Source organism: Lycium barbarum, chromosome 12, assembly GCF_019175385.1.
Source record: "Lycium barbarum isolate Lr01 chromosome 12, ASM1917538v2, whole genome shotgun sequence".
NCBI lineage: Eukaryota > Viridiplantae > Streptophyta > Magnoliopsida > Solanales > Solanaceae > Lycium > Lycium barbarum.
In genome coordinates, this window is record NC_083348.1 from 17,660,330 (window position 1) to 17,678,791 (window position 18,462).

Sequence of the window (18,462 nt, forward strand, 5' to 3'; positions counted from 1 at the left end):
CGAGTTAGAGTATTTTATCGGTTCAAAACGGGCTATGGTTTGTGACCAAGTTTCAGAGGATTGCGTTGGTTTGGGAAAGTGGTTGTGGGGCCTATTGATCGCGTTCAGGACTATGGTGTTATCCAATCAGAGAATTCGGGTAAAAGCAAATTGCTATTCGAGGATCAGTTGTGAAGGAAATTTGAATGCGGAGATACGAGAACTGGAGCTTGAGCTATGTTAGAGAGTTGGGACTGGCAGAGTGAACGATCAGGTTTTAATATTACACCCGGCAAGGGTGTCTTGAGATTTGGGAAAGAGGGCAAGTGAGCCCGAAGTGTATTGGCCGTTGAGACTACCCATTGTTGGACCATTTTGCTATGAGTTACTTTTTCACCAGATCTTTTACACCTCGGAAATTTCTTCGTACTTGTATGATGAGTGGAATGATGAGGAGTTTGAGTGAATGATGTTTTATTAAGTCGGGAATGGCTAATTAAGAATTTTTCGAAAATAAGAAAGTCGCGGAAAATTTTCTGTCCAGTGGTCGTATATGGCACTATACGGCCCGTAAAGTGATTTACGGACCGTATAGTGCAATCGTCCTTTAGCTGGCCAAAAATCTCAAGTTCTGCCCAGTGATGATGTGGTTAAATACGACCCAGTTTACGGCCCATAAACTGATTTACGGTCCGTAAACCAGGTCGTAAACTACCATGTCCATCAGCCAAAACTTTCTGTCTTGGAAATGGTTAAATACGACCACAGTGGACGGACCGTAAATCAAAATACGGTCCGTATATGGTGGTTTACGACCACTGTTTATCCCGACAAATTTTCATTAAAGACCAGATTTGAATTATTAAAAGGGAACTTAAGCCCATTTCACGTCATTTTTCATCCAACACTTCAAGAAAACTCTAGAGTGTTCTTCAACTCTAAGAATAGCAAGAAAATCCAAGGAAACCTAAGATTATAAACACCAAATTCATGAAAATAAGTGTAAGAACACATCAAAGGATCTTCTAAGTCAAGAAATTCCCAAGAAGGTGGAACTAGGGTTTTGGCTAATTGAAGTATTTCAACTTAAGGATTGCTCAACCATCATCCATGGTAAGTTTCATGATTGTTCCATGTTGTTTGAAGTATTGGAAAGCTTAGACACTTGAAATGTAGAAGAACATAGAAATGGGTCATTATTGAGTGAATAGTGACATAAGTGAATGGTAGTGGAATTGAACTATGAATATTGAAGTGTTGTGAGTACTAATACGTTATAAATGATGTTTATATCATGAAACAAGCATTAAATGCATGAAAACCCAAGGATGAGTTAGAAGTAGAAATAAGGGAAAATTAGAGGAAAATGGTGGATTTTGCCAAATATACGTAAATGACGATTGTCAATGATGATATTGCGAGTAATGTTATGAATGTTGGGAGTTGATATAAAACATGAGAAAATGGTATGAGCGAAGGAAGCGTTGTCCGACTTTTCCTAGAATTAGCGATGCGTTCTTGTAGTTAGTTTACTAATGTTGATACGGATTCTCTTATGAAGGTAACGACGTGATATCGACGGAGAACAAGTGAGCGATATCTTAGCTAAACGACCAAGGTATGTGAGGCTAGTCCTTCTTTCTAATGGCATGGATCTTTTAGCTTGAATCCCTATTCCTTTCATGAGTTCTTACATTCTAAGAAGTTAAAAGCTTATGCCTATGAATGTCTATATGAGATAAGTTATGCGATATGATGACACTAGAATGATGATGATGTTATTCCTTGCCTACACTCACCTTATATACTAGTCCTTTCAAGGTGAGGCGGAATGTCCATGATGGTTCCATAATGTAATCGGGGGATCACGACCTTACGTCACCCCGATAGAGTAAAGTTGATCATGAGTCTTATATACGCATTATGATAAGATAAGTATATTATGATAAGCATATTACTATGAGCATTTACATTGAGCATGTCATGAGCATTTCACACCGGGCCTAGTTGGCCGGGCAGACACCGCTTCGGCGGGCGGCGATACGGATACACCACGACCTACGGGCGTGGGCAGACACCACTAGTAGGCGGCATGAGATGGTACCCCGGACGCGGGAGGCCTGGACGCGGGCTAATATTATTGATTATCACACCGTTCCGGCATGGACGGGCAGCTTGCATATGATGCATACATGTCATGATGATGAGTATGAGTAAGATAACATGCATTAATTCATTTATTATTATCAGTCAGACCCAAATGTCTCATGTTGATGTTATCCTCATATTATTGATGTTTCCTTTCATTATGTATGCCTCTCATACTCAGTACAATATTCGTACTGACGTCCTTTCTTCGGACGCTGTGTTCATGCCCACAGGTAGACAGGGAGGAGAGCTTGGCCCAGGTCCTCAGTAGCTGTCAGCTGATAGGTAGCACTCCATTGTTCAGAGGTGCTTATGACTATTCTTTTGATGTACATTCATACATGCATATTTTGGGCATGACGGAGTCTTGTTCCGTCCATGTATTCATTATGTTAGTAGAGGCTCGTAGATACGCAGTGTGGGTTAGATGGTCTCACAAGATGTTTTCATATGTATGTATATTATTTTGATGGCTAAGAGGCAAATGTATATAAAGTATTTATATTTGATTAAATATGATTTTCCTACAATTGGTATGTAGAATTGATAAAAGAGTATTAAATGAGCGAGACAAGCAGTAGAGTAAGCGATGCTCGGTAATGGCTCCGGGTACCCGTCGCGGCCCTAGCTGGATTGTGACAGAAGTGGTATCAGAGCAGTTCGCCCTAGGAAGTGTCTACGAGCCGTGTCTAAGTAGAGTCTTGTTTATGGTGTGTTTCGCGCCACGCTAATAAACAAGAGGAGCATTTAGGAAAATGACCATGCTTCTTCTCATGAAATCGTGCGATAGAGTCATGCCTAGGATTATGTTCTTCCTCAAAGTCCATTATGGTTTCAGAAAATGCCGCCGAAAGGAAAAGCTACAGCTGCCCAGAAAGGCAAAGCTACGACGAAGAAGCGAGCAGAAAGGGAGCCTCCGGCGGAGGTAGAGGAAAGTAAATCGCAAAGTGAGGTCGTGCCCAATGTAGAAGAGCAGGGAGGAGCCTCAGCTCCGATTCCTCCACCGGGTGCTTCGGGTCAACAAGTGTCCGAGGCCATACATTTATTGACACAGTTGGTTGCCGCTCAGGCACAACGACAGAATGCGGGCCCAAGTGATCGTTCGGCTAGTACAAGAGCCCGTGATTTCCTTACTCTAAACCCTCCAGAATTTTTCGGGTCGAAGCCGGATGAGGACCCACAAGGTTTTATCGATGAGATGTTGCGGACGCTGAAACTTATGCATGCTTCTGAGACCGAATCCGTGGAGTTGGCCTCATATAGACTTCGCGACGTGGCGGTACTATGGTATAAGAATTGGGTGATAACAAGAGGGGAGAATGCACCACCTCCCGTGTGGCAAGAGTTTGTAGATGCCTTTATTCGTCACTACTTGACACCTGAAGTCCGCCGAGCTAGAGCGGACAAGTTCTTGAATTTGAAACAGGGAAGCATGAGTGCCCGAGAGTATAGTATGAAATTCAACTCATTGGCCCAGTATGCTCCGACTATGGTGGCTGACATGGGAGATCGAGTCTATAGATTTGTGAGTGGTTTAGGACCACACTTGTTCAGAGATTGCCTGACAGCCTCTTTGCAAGGCGGAATGGATATTTCTCGGATACAGGCCCATGCTCAGAACCTCGAGGAACGACAACGACAGCAGAGAAGTGATCGTGATGGTGACAGAAGACAAGGTAAGAGGGGTAGATCTATGGGGGAGAACAGTGAGTACCGAGGGGGACCGAGACAGACATATTCTAGGCACTCAGGTCAGTCAGTGACTAGTGCACCTTCTAGATTCTCAGATAGGAGGGTTGATCGTTCTACTCAGTCAGGCCGGGGGCAGAGTTCGAGGGCTTCCGATTCGCAGTCTAGGGGAGACTTTAGCAGAGGATACCTCCAGTACCGCGGTGTAGCCAGTGTGGCAAATTACATTCCGGACAGTGTCGTCAGGGTTCGGATGCTTGTTATGCTTGCGGGCAGGTTGGTCATATGATGAGAGATTGCCCTTTAGCGAGAGATAAAGCGGGGACTCAGCCCACAGGTTCAGCAGCGGGGTTTTCTTCAGCGCGCCCGACAGCACAGACTCCTCAGACTACAGCAGGCAGAGGCATAGGTAGAGCGGGAGCATCCACTTCAGGTGTTGTACAGCCCCGTGTGTATGCTTTAGCTGGGCGACAGGATCTTGAGTCTTCCCCAGATGTTGTCACAGGTACCTTGACTATATTTTCCCGTGATGTATATGCTCTTATTGATCCAGGTTCTACCTTCTCATATATTACTCCGTATATCGCTGATTGTGTTGGGGTAAGACCTGAGCCAATTAAACCCTTCGAGGTATTCACTCCGGTTGGTGATCCTGTAATAGCGAGGAAAGTATATCAGAACTGTGTAGTCATTATATGTGATCATCAGACAAGGGCTGATTTGATTGAACTTGAGATGATAGATTTTGACGTAATTATGGGTATGGACTGGTTGGCATCATGCTATGCTAATGTTTGTTGCCGGACAAAGGTAGTTTGATTCCAATTTCCGGGAGAGCCCATACTCGAGTGGAAGGGTAATACAGTTTCCCCAAAGGGTAGGTTTATTTCCTACCTTAAGGCGAGAAAGATGATAGCCAAGGGTTATATTTGTCATCTAGTTCGGGTTCATGACACGGAAGCGGAAGTGCCAACTTTCCAGTCTGTCCCGGTAGTGAATGAATTCCCAGATGTGTTTCCCGACGAGTTACCAGGCCTTCCTCCAGAAAGGGAGATTGATTTCGCCATTAATGTATTACCAAACACCGAGCCTATTTCTATTCCTCCTTATCGAATGGCTCCAGCAGAACTGAAAGAGCTAAAAGCACAGCTAAAAGATTTACTTGAGAAGGGGTTTATAAGGCCTAGTTCCTCGCCATGGGGAGCACCATTCTTGTTCGTAAGGAAGAAAGACGAATCGCTACGAATGTGCATCGACTACAGGCAGTTGAACAAGGTGACAATAAAGAATAAATACCCTCTTCCCAGAATCGACGATTTGTTTGATCAATTGCAGGGCGCTAAATGGTTCTCCAAGATAGATCTGAGATCGGGTTATCATCAGGTGAGAATTAGGGAAGCAGATATTCCCAAGACTGCCTTCAGGACAAGATATGGTCACTACGAATTTCGAGTAATGTCGTTCGGGTTGACGAATGCCCCGGCGGTGTTCATGAATTTAATGAATAATGTGTTCAGGCCATTTTTGGATATTTTTGTGATAGTGTTTATCGACGATATCCTGGTATATTCTCGCACAGAATCAGAACATGCAGAGCATCTAAGAGTTGTCCTTGGCGTTCTTCGAGATCGGGAATTGTATGCAAAGTTTTCGAAGTGCGAGTTTTAGCTTAATTCTGTTGCATTCCTGGGTCATGTTATTTCAGATGATGGTATCCGAGTCGACACTCAGAAAATAGAAGCTGTGAAGACTTGGCCAAGACCTACGACGCCTACAGAAGTTCGTAGTTTTCTGGGTTTGGCAGGTTATTATCGAAGATTTGTAGAGGGCTTCTCATCTATTTCAGCCCCATTGACAAAGTTAACCCATAAGTCGGCTAAATTCCAGTGGAGTGATGCCTGTGAGCGTAGCTTCCAAGAGTTGAAAAACAGGTTGACCTCAGCGCCAGTGCTAACCCTTCCAGAAGGATCAGATGGCTATGTAGTATATTGTGACGCCTCCGGTGTGGGATTAGGATGTGTATTGATGCATAATGGGAAAGTTATTGCATATGCTTCGAGGCAGTTGCGAAAACATGAACAAAATTATCCCACTCATGATCTTGAGCTAGCTGCGGTCATTCATGCATTGAAAATGTGGAGACACTACTTATATGGTGTGCACGTGGACATCTTTACGGATCACAAAAGCCTTCAATATATTTTCAAACAGAAGGAGTTGAACCTGCGGCAAAGGAGATGGTTAGAATTACTGAACGATTATGATGTGAACATTCTATATCATCCAGGGAAGGCGAATGTAGTAGCAGATGCACTTAGCCGCCGATCGATGGGTAGTTTATGTGGAGGTCCTTCAGAAAAGCGAGAAATGGTTCATGAGGTCCATCGGTTAGCAAGTCTCGGCGTACGACCAATTGATTCAGGAGATGCAAGTATTAGCATCAATGACCCCACTGTTTCATCATTGAATCTAGAAGTGAAGGAACGGCAATATGAAGATCCTCAGTTAAGCCACTATCGAGATCTATCTCAGGAAAAGGAAAAGTCTCCATTCGAAGTTTCTACAGAAGGGGTTCTTAGATATCGAGGCCGGCTATGTGTACCGAATGTGGCAAACTTCGCCAACGGATTTTAGAGGAAGCACATTATTCCCGGTATTCTATTCATCCAGGTGCAACCAAGATGTACCACGATCTCAAATTGATATATTGGTGGGATGGCATGAAGCGAGACATAGCAGAATTTGTAGCACAGTGCCCAAATTGTCAACAAGTGAAGGCCGAGCATCAAAAGCCAGGAGGCTTATTGCAAGCAATGGAAATTCCTACGTGGAAATGGGAATAAATTAACATGGATTTTATGGTAGGATTACCCCGTACGCGAGGGAAGTATGATTCTATATGGGTGATCGTGGATAGACTCACGAAAGCAGCTCATTTCCTCCCCGTTAGAACCACATATTCAGCGGAAGATTATGCTAAATTGTATCTCAGGGAGATTGTACGACTTCACGGTATTCCTTTGGCCATTATCACAGACAGAGGGGCACAGTTCACAGCCAAGTTCTGGAAGTCCTTTCAAGAAGGTCTGGGTACTCAAGTTAAGCTCAGCACGGCGTTCCATCCGCAGACTGACGGACAAGCCGAGCGCACTATTCAGACCTTAGAGGATATGCTACGGGCATGTGTATTGGACTTTGGTGGTAGTTGGGATGAGCATTTGCCTCTTATTGAATTTGCCTATAATAACAGCTATCATTCCAGTATTCAAATGGCTCCATACGAGGCCTTATATGGAAGAAAATGCAGATCTCCAATTGGATGGTTTGAAACCGGAGAAGTACAATTGATAGGCCCCGACTTGATCCAGCAAGCAGTTGAGAAGGTTAAAGTGATTCGAGACCGACTGCTAACAGCTCAAAGTCGCCAAAAGTCTTATGCAGATAATCGCCGACGAGACTTGGAATTTCAAGTGGGCGATTGGGTGTTCCTGAAGGTATCACCGATGAAGGGAGTGATGAGATTTGGCAAGAAGGGAAAGCTAAGTCCCAGATATATCGGACCCTACCAAATCATTCGCAAGGTGAGTCGAGTAGCCTATGAATTAGACTTGCCTTCAGAGCTCGAATCCGTGCATCCAGTGTTCCATGTTTCGATGCTCCGCAAGTGCATTGGCGACCCCATGAGAATCCTTCCGGTTGATGATGTGAAAGTAACAGAGAAGCTAACATATGAGGAAATGCCCATTGCCATTTTGGATAGACAAATATGAAGGCTTCGGAATAAAGAGGTTGCTTCAGTCAAAGTTCTATGGCGGAACAATAATCGGGAAGAAATGACTTGGGAAGCGGAGGAGAAGATGAAATCTATGTACCCCCATTTGTTCCAATCCCCAGAAGATATTCAAGATGAGATGTCGATGGTGTAAGGTATGTATGTTTTAATTTTATGTTTTTGGTCGTGTGTGGCCATAAATGTGTTGATATTGTGATATAGCCCTGTGAGGCGAAGATATTGTGGGTTGTTGTAATGGAAAGGTAGTGTCCAAATTACAAAGGAAACTCTGGCGAAATTTTTCCAGGATCCTCGAGTGTCGAACATTTGAGGACGAATGTCCCAAAAGGGGGGAAGAATGTTACACCTCGAAAATTTCTTCGTACTTGTATGATGAGTGGAATGATGAGGAGTTTGAGTGAATGATGTTTTATTAAATCGGGAATGGCTAATTAAGAATTTTGGGAAAATAAGAAAGTCGCGGAAAATTTTCTGTCCAGTGGTCATATATGGCACTATACGGCCCGTAAAGTGATTTACGGACCCGTATAGTGCAATCGTCCTTTAGCTGGTCAAAAATCTCAAGTTCTGCCCAGTGATGATGTGGTTAAATACGACCCAGTTTACGGCCCGTAAACTGATTTACGGTCCGTAAACCAGGTCGTAAACTACCATGTCCATCAGCCAAAACTTTCTGTCTTGGAAATGGTTAAATACGACCACAGTGGACGGACCGTAAATCAAAATACGGTCCGTATATGGTGGTTTACGACCACTGTTCATCCCGACAAATTTTCATTAAAGACCAGATTTTGAATTATTAAAAGGAAACTTAAGCCCATTTCACGTCATTTTTCATCCAACACTTCAAGAAAACTCTAGAGTGTTCTTCAACACTTCAACTCTAAGAATAGCAAGAAAATCCAAGGAAACCTAAGATTATCAACACCAAATTCATGAAAATAAGTGTAAGAACACATCAAAAGATCTTCTAAGTTAAGAAATTCCCAAGAAGGTGGAACTAGGGTTTTGGCTAATTGAAGTATTTCAACTTAAGGATTGCTCAACCATCATCCAAGGTAAGTTTCATGATTGTTCCATGTTGTTTGAAGTATTGGAAAGCTTAGACACTTGAAATGTAGAAGAACATAGAAATGGGTCATTATTGAGTGAATAGTGACATAAGTGAATGGTAGTGGAATTGAACTATGAATATTGAAGTGTTGTGAGTACTAATACGTTATAAATGATGTTTATATCATGAAACAAGCATTAAATGCATGAAAACGCAAGGATGAGTTAGAAGTAGAAATAAGGAAAAATTAGAGGAAAATGGTGGATTTTTCCAAATGTACGTAAATGACGATTGCCCATGATGATATTGCGAGTAATATTATGAATGTTGTGAGTTGATAGAAAACATGAGAAAATGGTATGAGCGAAGGAAGCGTTGTCCGACTTTTCCTAGAATTAGCGATGCGTTCTTGTAGTTAGTTTACTAATGTTGATACGGATTATCTTATGAAGGTAACGACGTGATATCGACGGAGAACAAGTGAGCGATATCTTAGCTAAACAACCAAGGTATGTGAGGCTAGTCCTTCTTTCTAATGGCATGAATATTTTAGCTTGAATCCCTATTCCTTTCATGAGTTCTTACATTCTAAGAAGTTAAAAGCTTATGCCTATGAATGTCTATATGAGATAAGTTATGCGATATGATGACACTAGAATGATGATGATGTTATTCCTTGCCTACACTCACCTTATATACTAGTCCTTTCAAGGTGAGGCGGAATGTCCATGATGGTTCCATAATGTAATCGGGGGATCACGACCTTACGTCACCCCAATAGAGTAAAGTTGATCATGAGTCTTATATACGCATTATGATAAGATAAGTATATTATGATAAGCATATTACTATGAGCATTTACATTGAGCATGTCATGAGCATTTCACACCGGGCCTAGTTGGCCGGCAGACACCGCTTCGGCGGGCGGCGATACGGATACACCACGACCTACGGGCGTGGGCAGACACCACTAGTGGGCGGTATGAGATGGTACCCCGGACGCGGGAGGCCTGGACGCGGGCTAATATTATTGATTATCACACCGTTCTGGCATGGACGGGCAGCTTGCATATGATGCATACATGTCATGATGATGAGTATGAGTAGGATAGCATGCATTACTTCATTTATGATTATCAGTCAGACCCAAATGTCTCATGTTGATGTTATCCTCATATTATTGATGTTTCCTTTCATTATGTATGCCTCTCATACTCGGTACAATATTCGTACTGACGTCTTTTCTTCGGACGCTGTGTTCATGTCCACAGGTAGACAGGGAGGAGAGCTTGGCCCAGGTCCTCAGTAGCTGTCAGCTGATAGGTAGCACTCCATTGTTCGGAGGTGCTTTTGACTATTCTTTTGATGTACATTCATACATGCATATTTTGGGCATGATAGAGTCTTGTTCCGTCCATGTATTCATTATGTTAGTAGAGGCTCGTAGATACGCAGTGTGGGTTAGATGGTCTCACAAGATGTTTTCATATGTATGTATATTATTTTGATGGCCAAGAGGCAAATGTATATAAAGTATTTATATTTGATTAAATATGATTTTCCTACAATTGGTATGTAGAATTGATAAAAGAGTATTAAATGAGCGAGACAAGCAGTAGAGTAAGCGGTGCTCGGTAATGGCTCCGGGTAACCGTCGCGGCCCTAGCTGGGTCGTGACAAGATCGGTCGAATGTTCATCTAGTTTTTCCATGGTTCTGTGTTGGAGATGTACCGTTCTGGTGGTTTCTATATCATTTATGGGGATTCAGTTTTGTTCGATGGGAATCTTTCCTGTAAGGAGAAGTTCGACATGCGTAGCCGATATCTTCAGTAATTGCTGATTCAAGAATTTTTTCGTTCTCTCTTCCTTGTCACTCGAGGACGAGTGCTTATCTAATTGGTATCTGATGTAATGACCCGTTTGGTTGTTATTGCATTTCCGACCCTTTTGACACTTTACTAGGCTTGGTTAGCTCCCTTTTGACCCGAGGGGAGCGTTGACACGCTTTCCAAGGTGTTTAGATTTGATTCGGGCGACTTTTTATGAAATTTGGGATTAAAGCGAAAAAGAGTTGACTCAAAGCTGACTTTTGGGTAAACGAACCTTTTTTGAAAATCCGTCACTTTCGAGAGGTCTGGACTTCAGATGCATTTTGAGACTGGGGTTGGGAAATTGGAATTAAGGTATCGGAGGTTGACTCGGTCAACGAGACGTCCATTGCGAATTTCGAGGTCACGAGCGCGTTCGTAGCGTGTTTTTATGTGTGTCTATGTATGTGGTATGTAAGCAGATGGCCTCGGGAATTAGTCGAAAAATCGGATTGAAGTGTGAAACTTGGTGTCGTTTCTGGTGTCTGGTGCCCGCTTTGGCGGCACCACGACTGCGGCAGCGGAACCGCTGGAGTGGTCACCCTACTGCTAGAGCAGTCCTGGCCATTTGGGCTCAAGGCACCACTGGGGCGGCGCCGCTGAAGCGGTCTGAGTGACCGCGGAAGCGGTTATCGGGCAGCGACTAGGGTATTTAAATGATATAAGACCCCAGGTCTTTTCAGCCATTGTTATTTCGAAAGTGGTTCATATTGGGAGCATTTCTAGAGGATTGTTAGAGGAGATTCTTGGTGGTAAGCTCTCCTAACCTTCTTACTATTTCATTATTCCTAATCATCATAGATTCCTCTTTCCTTGTTATCCCTTAGTAATGGAAGATTAAAAGTGGGTTTTAGTGGTTTTGTTATCTAGGCTTATTAATAATGAAATTGATGGAATTTATGCAAGATTTTGATGAAACTAAGATTGTTAATCATTTATCTTCCATTTTTAGTGCTGAATTCTTGAATCAAAGAGTTGGGCTTATACCTAAAATTGGGGGTTTTGCTTCAATTTCGAAATTAGGGAAATCCATGAGTTAAATTAGAAATTAGTTGTTGGGTTATGATCACCTAGTGCTTAATTTGATATTCTACTCTCGAATTTCCCGTTTTGACCTTGTGGGCCCATTTTCCCAAATTCTAGGGTTGGTTTTGACCTAAATTGAATGATAACAATATTAGTATCACTCTTCATGATTTCTAATCTAGATTTCGAATATGCCTAGACTTTATTGATCCTGAGGCTCAACAGAAAGGGAGGGGGAAAGAGTGATTTGTCAGTGTTTGTTGCTCGGCCATCTAGGTAGGTTATGGCTTACCCTTGGTCAGACTTCGTATAGCGAATCATATATTTAGATTATATTGTCGGAGAAAGCATGTAAACCTTCGGGTATGAAGTTGGGTTGGATATTGTCTTAGGTTGGGCCCTATTGTGTGATTGGGGCTAGCCACCCCGTTATGTTGTGATTTGATTGTTCTATTGTGTTGGCTTGATGCCACGTGCTGTTAGTAGATAATGGAATTTGTTGCTTCATCTTGATTGTGATGTTTGTGGTATCTTACTGGTTGATGAGGATACGAGGATAGCGTTCTACATGACTTGTGTAGTCTTTCATGATATTGTTGGCATACCCATTGTTGGTACTTGTGACACTGATATATTGTTGGCGTACCCATTATTGGTACTTGTGATTGTCCCAGCCCAACCGGAGGGCCATGACGGGTACTTGGAGCTAACCTATGGAGCACCTATCATCATACTTTCATAATCATGTCTAGGCGAGCCACGTGGCAAAGTCATAATTTCCATGCATCAATACATCAAATTCTACCATTTTCAACTCATGTAGGTCAGCTATAGTATGGTGGTCACAAACCACAACCACATAATTTCCATATACCCGACTAGCTATCACTGTGTCTCCGATGTGTGTAGACACTTCAAAAGGCTTACTTGGTTCAGGTTTCACCCCAATACGATCAGCAATATAAGAAGTAATATATGACAATGTAGAACCCAGATCAATCAATGCATATACATCATGAGAAGATACCGATAATATACCTGTGAAAACATCGAGGAAGACTCAAGATCCTGTCACCCCGCCAGAGCATAAATACGGTGTTGAGGACCACTATAACTGGGCGCTTATCCTCTTCCACTACCACGGCCAGCTGGGGTCTGTGAACCTTACCCTAGAGGGTGTATAGATGATGAAGAACCGGCTACTGACCTTGTGGCCTGGACCCTACCCCTACCACCTATCGATGGACAGTCACGCATGATATGGCCTGGCTGACCACAGGCATAGCAAACATCTGAACCTAATCAACACTGTCCCCAATGTTACTTACCACACTGAGTACATCTTGGTAAGGGTGGTCTCATCTGGCCTGAATCACCCCTGTACTGAGAACCCGAAGCTCTGAAGCTCTAACCCAGTCCAGAGTGAATAGGTCTATCAAATCTCTAGCTTTCTTATCGCAAAGGTGCACTAGTCGCTAAATGGCTTGAGTGCCTAGAATACTGCTGCCTCTGCCCTCCTCTAAACTCACTAGCCGGACCCGAGGATCTAGCCTTCTTACTATAACCCCTATCATGCTCACGCTCACTTCTTTGTTGTTGTTGCCGTTCTTCCAAATTCTGGGCATGGGCCTGAATGCGAGAAATATCCATACCGTCCTAAAGTGAGGCGGTCAAGCACTTATCCATCAAATGTGGTCCTAAGCCACTCATAAACCGATGCACACGATCTCCCATGTCAGCTACCATGGCCGGAGCATACCTAGCCAAAGAATTAAAAAAGAGGCTATACTCTAGAGCACTCATACTTCCCTGTCTAAGATTCAAGAACGTGTCAGCTCTGGCCCATCGCACTTCTGGCGGCAAATAGTGTCGGAGGAAAGCATCTACAAACTCTTGCAATACTGGTGGGGGTGCATTGGCTCCTCTAGGAGACATCAAAACCGTATACCAATGAACCGCAACGTCCCGTAATCTATAGGAAGCCAACTCTACCGACTCAAGGTCCGAAGCATGTATCACCCGTAATGTTCTCAACATTCCTTCTATAAAGCCCTGCGGGTCCTCATCTGGTTTTGACCCAAAGAATTTCGAAGGGTTCAAACTAATAAAATCACAGGCTCTAGCACTGACTGCTTTATTACCATGACTGGTACCTTGTCGCTGGGCCTGAGCGGCGATTAACTGAGTCAGCAAATGAATAACCGCTTTCACTTCTTGGCCTGAGGCATTTGGTGGAGGAACTGGGAGTGCTGGAGCTGGAGCTGAGGCTCCTTCATGCTTCTCAGAAGTAGGCGGTGAGTGAGAGGACCGAGATGGAACCTCATTATAGGACTCACCCTCCTCTATATTTGTTAGCGGTACTCTCTCAGTCTGCCTTCCTGCCACAATCTTGCTCATTTGGGCTGCTGTAGCTTTTCTCTTTACAGGCATCGCTGAAAACATAATACACCGTCAAGGAAAGAGAAATTCTTATATCATGGCTCTATCGCACAATCTATGATGAAGAAGAAGGTCATTCATTCCTAAATGACCGCAGTTTCCTATTTATAAGTGTGGCGTGCTTCACACCCATAAACAAGACTCTACTGGACATGGCTCGTAGTCACACCCTAGGACAAACTGCTCTGATACCACTTTTGTCACAGCCCAACCAGAGGGTCATGACGGGCGCCCGGAACTAACCTACCGAGCACCAATCATCATACTTTCATAATCATGTCTAGGCGAGCCACACGGCTAACTCGTAATTTCCATTCATCAATAACACAATTTCCATTGGACTAAGGTACCACTTTATATAAACATCATCAACTATGCCCATATATACACAAGCCGACAAGGCTATCAAAATGATATACAAAATATGAGCCGACAAGGCTAAGAGATACCTAACTGTACACAACTGTCTACGAGCCTCTAAGAAGAGTAAATGAAACCATAAGGACGGGACAGGACCCCGCCATGCCCATATATGTACACCAAAAGAATAATACCAATTATTTTGGCTCCGGATCAAATGGAGCACCTCTATGCAATCACTTAAGAAGCAGCCTACTCGTCTGGTCTGTCTCCCTGTCTACCTGCGGGCATGAACGCAGCGTCCACAAACAAGAGGATATCAGTACTAACAATGTACTGAATATGTAAGGCATGAATAATAACATGATACAAGTATGAAGAATAACATGAGATAAATGAATCATTTATACCTCTTAAGACGTTTGTTATGCTTACTTAACCTTCCTTTGAAGAAAACATTTCATACATCTACATATAATAATATCATACCCGACCATATAGGTTCGGTGTCATCCATACCCGGCCATAACAAGGCTCGGTGTTGTCCGTATCCAACTACAGTGGTGTGCGCACAATAGATATCATACCCGACCATATAAGCTCGGTGTCACAACATAGCTTCATACATTTATGACATACATAAGTATCCAATAGAAATGTTACAACACTATCGGGGTGACATAAAGTCGGTAAAACCCCAATTTCTATTGTTGAATCACCATCATCGTTGTTATCATTACTTTTATCATCATCATCATCATCATTAGCATCATCACTATGAGGAGCTTTTACCGAAGTATTTCAAGAATATTGGAAGTTAGGAACTTCTAGCATCTCTAGGATTAGGACATTGTGAATATCTTAAATGGCATCTCTAGAATTGAACTCATCATCATAATCATTATCATTATCATCACAAGGAACATTGTCAACAATATCAAGAGAATCTGGAGGATTATGAGCTTGTAGCCTTTATAGGAATAGGAATATCATGGATGTCATGTATAGATTCAAAATGAGGAAAACATGCCTTTAGAAAGAAGGGTTAGCCTTACATACCTTTACGTCTTCTTTACTACTTAACGTTCTTCTCCAAAGTCCGAAAAATCTACATTCAAGAGGATTCATACCAAGGTTAAGTCTTGAAAACACTTCTAAGCTCAAACTAGTGTTGTGAACGAACTAACGAGATTTGGGCAGCATTTCCCCTATTTCATCAACTTCCACCAAATTACAAATAAACTCCTAAAAAATCAACAACCACATCCACAGTATCATATCCAAGAAGTTAGATTCAATACAATCTCAAATTTATCCAAAATCCCCTTTTTAAGTTTATATCATGGTCATCTTCTTCACTTCAACATTTATGATTTCTCCACTTTAATTCTTTTCCTTTCCAAGGGTCACTAAACCCTTCTATCAACTCAATCATGTAAATAATAATAAGATCATACCTTATTATAGAAGAACTGCACCTTTCCCAACTCCTTTCAAGACTAAGTTTTTACCACAACTTTGAAGAGAAGCAAGAACAATCACCTTGCATGGATTCCCTTTGGGTTTTGATGTGGATCTTCTCTCTTGATGATATGGAAAGGTTTCGAATGTTAGGGAACCTTAAAGAACTCCCAAAAAGACTCTAGAGATGTGGGGAAATAAATGTGGAAGGTTGGAATGAAAATGAGGTCCTCTGGGATTTAAAAAGGTGGCAAAAATCGCCCCCGACTCAATTGACGGTGAGTATGCGGCCTAGCCCTTTCCTGCTCCTCTGACAAGGGTGGAGTCGGGGAGGTCCGAGATGGAACCTCATTATGGGACTCACCCTCTTCTATCTCTGTCAGTGGATTCTGTTCAGTCCTTCTTCCAGCCTTCGTCTTGCCCTTCTAGGCCGCTACAACTTTCCTCTTCATAGGCATTACTGAAATCATAACACACGATTAGGAGGAAGGGAATCATGCTAAGATGGCTCTATCGCACGATCTACGATTAGAAAGAAAGGTCAATCATTCCTAAATTCCCTGCAGCCTCCTGTTTATAAGCGTGGCATGCTTCACACCCATAAACAAGACTCTAATGGACATAGCTCGTAGGCACTCCCTAGGACGAACTGCTCTAATATCACTTTTGTCACGACCCAATCAGAGGGCCATGACGGGCACCCGGAGCTAGCACACCGAGCACCTCTAAACATACATCTCATAAACATTTCTAGGTGGGCCACATAGGTAACTCGTGAATATCATACTTAAAACAGTTATCAACAGCTATGCCTATAAGTGTAAGCCGACAAAGCTACCAAATATTATACTAACAATAAGAAGTGATTACGTTTAAGGAACATCTAGCTACATACATCTATCTATGAACCTCTAACCAGAATACATATGACCATAAGGACCAATACCAATAGACTGCAGCTCCGAAGTATGTGGAGTGCTCTCCTGAGAATCCGCTGATAAATCACTTATGGGTCAAATCCGCGTACCTGTCTACCTGCGGGCATGAACGCAGTGTCCATAAGAAAGGACGTCAGTACGAACAATGCACTGAGTATGTAAGGCATGAATAACAACATAATAAGAAATATAGAACATAACATGAGATAACGATAACCTGTACATCTGATTGCCTCATAAGGCGGATACCATGTATGCTTAGTTTTATTTAAAAAAACATTCCTTATGTATATAAATATAGTGCTGCGGAACGTGCAACCCGATTTATAAATAAATAATAGCGTTGCGGAATGTGCAGCCCGATCCACAAATATTTTATATTGCTGCGGAACGTGCAGCCCGATCCATATATCATATCATCATTTTACATATATATTGTCGCGAAACGAACGGCCCGATCCGTTTATCCCATATATCCCGCGTCCGGGACGATATCCAGCTTATCAGGTGGCTATGCGTATATAACGCCTCACCTTTCCCCTTACCCTTTATGTACATATAAATATATATATATATATATATATATATATATATATATATATATATATATATATATATATATATATATATATATATATCATAAACATATATAACATAAGTAGCATGCATGAGAGCCCAAGTAAAAGTTATCACTTTATCGGAGTGACGTAAGGTCGATGACCTCCGATTTATATTATGGAACAATCATCATTGCTATATCTTACCTTAAAGGAACAATGATTATAAGGTGAGATCAACAACAACGTGTAGAATCAAGAAAATCATGAAGTAAGCTCAATAATCTCATCTTAACATTAAAATCATAAACTTTGAAACTTCTAGAAATAGGATCATCATCATCAACATCATTTTCATCATGAAAACATAATCATGTTTAGCGTTGTAAGAAACTTTAAGAATCATGAATCTTTAGCTCTTGGAAATAAGGACATTATGGAAGACATGTATGGATTCACAAGAAAGAAGTCATGATTGTCATCATGGTCCTCATAGAAAACATCTAGTCTTTAATATCATAAAAACCTTGAGAATCATGAACTCCTAGCTTTTCGGGAACAAGAATGTTATGGAAGACATATATGGAATCATAACATAGGAATCATGCCTTTAGAAAGAAAAGGACTGGCCTTACATACCTTTTCGGTCGCCTAAACATTAACTACTTAACGCTTGTCCTCCCAAGCTCGTAAATCTACATTCAAGAGAGTTTGTGTTATTGTTAGGCTTATCGTCATATGCTTATCTTAAGCCTTCAAATTAAACCCCTTTAGAATCTACCAAAATTCAAGTAGTATCTCCCCTGTTTATACTACATCCCAACAACAACAACAACAATCAACAATGGCAACAACTTCAATATAATCCAATATAACCCTTTTCAATTACTTTAAGAATTATATCGAGCGGTAAGCTCGTTTAACGAATAGCAAACGTCATTCAATCCTAACTCTTCTTTCATAATTCAGCCTACACCCTCCATAACAATATATATATATATATATATATATATATATATATATATATATATATATATATATATATATATATATATACACACCATATTATATTTAGCTCAAAATGTCCTTAAATGTATTCCAAAACAATCCATACTCCTACGCCTCATTCTTTACTTTCTATTCGTAGAT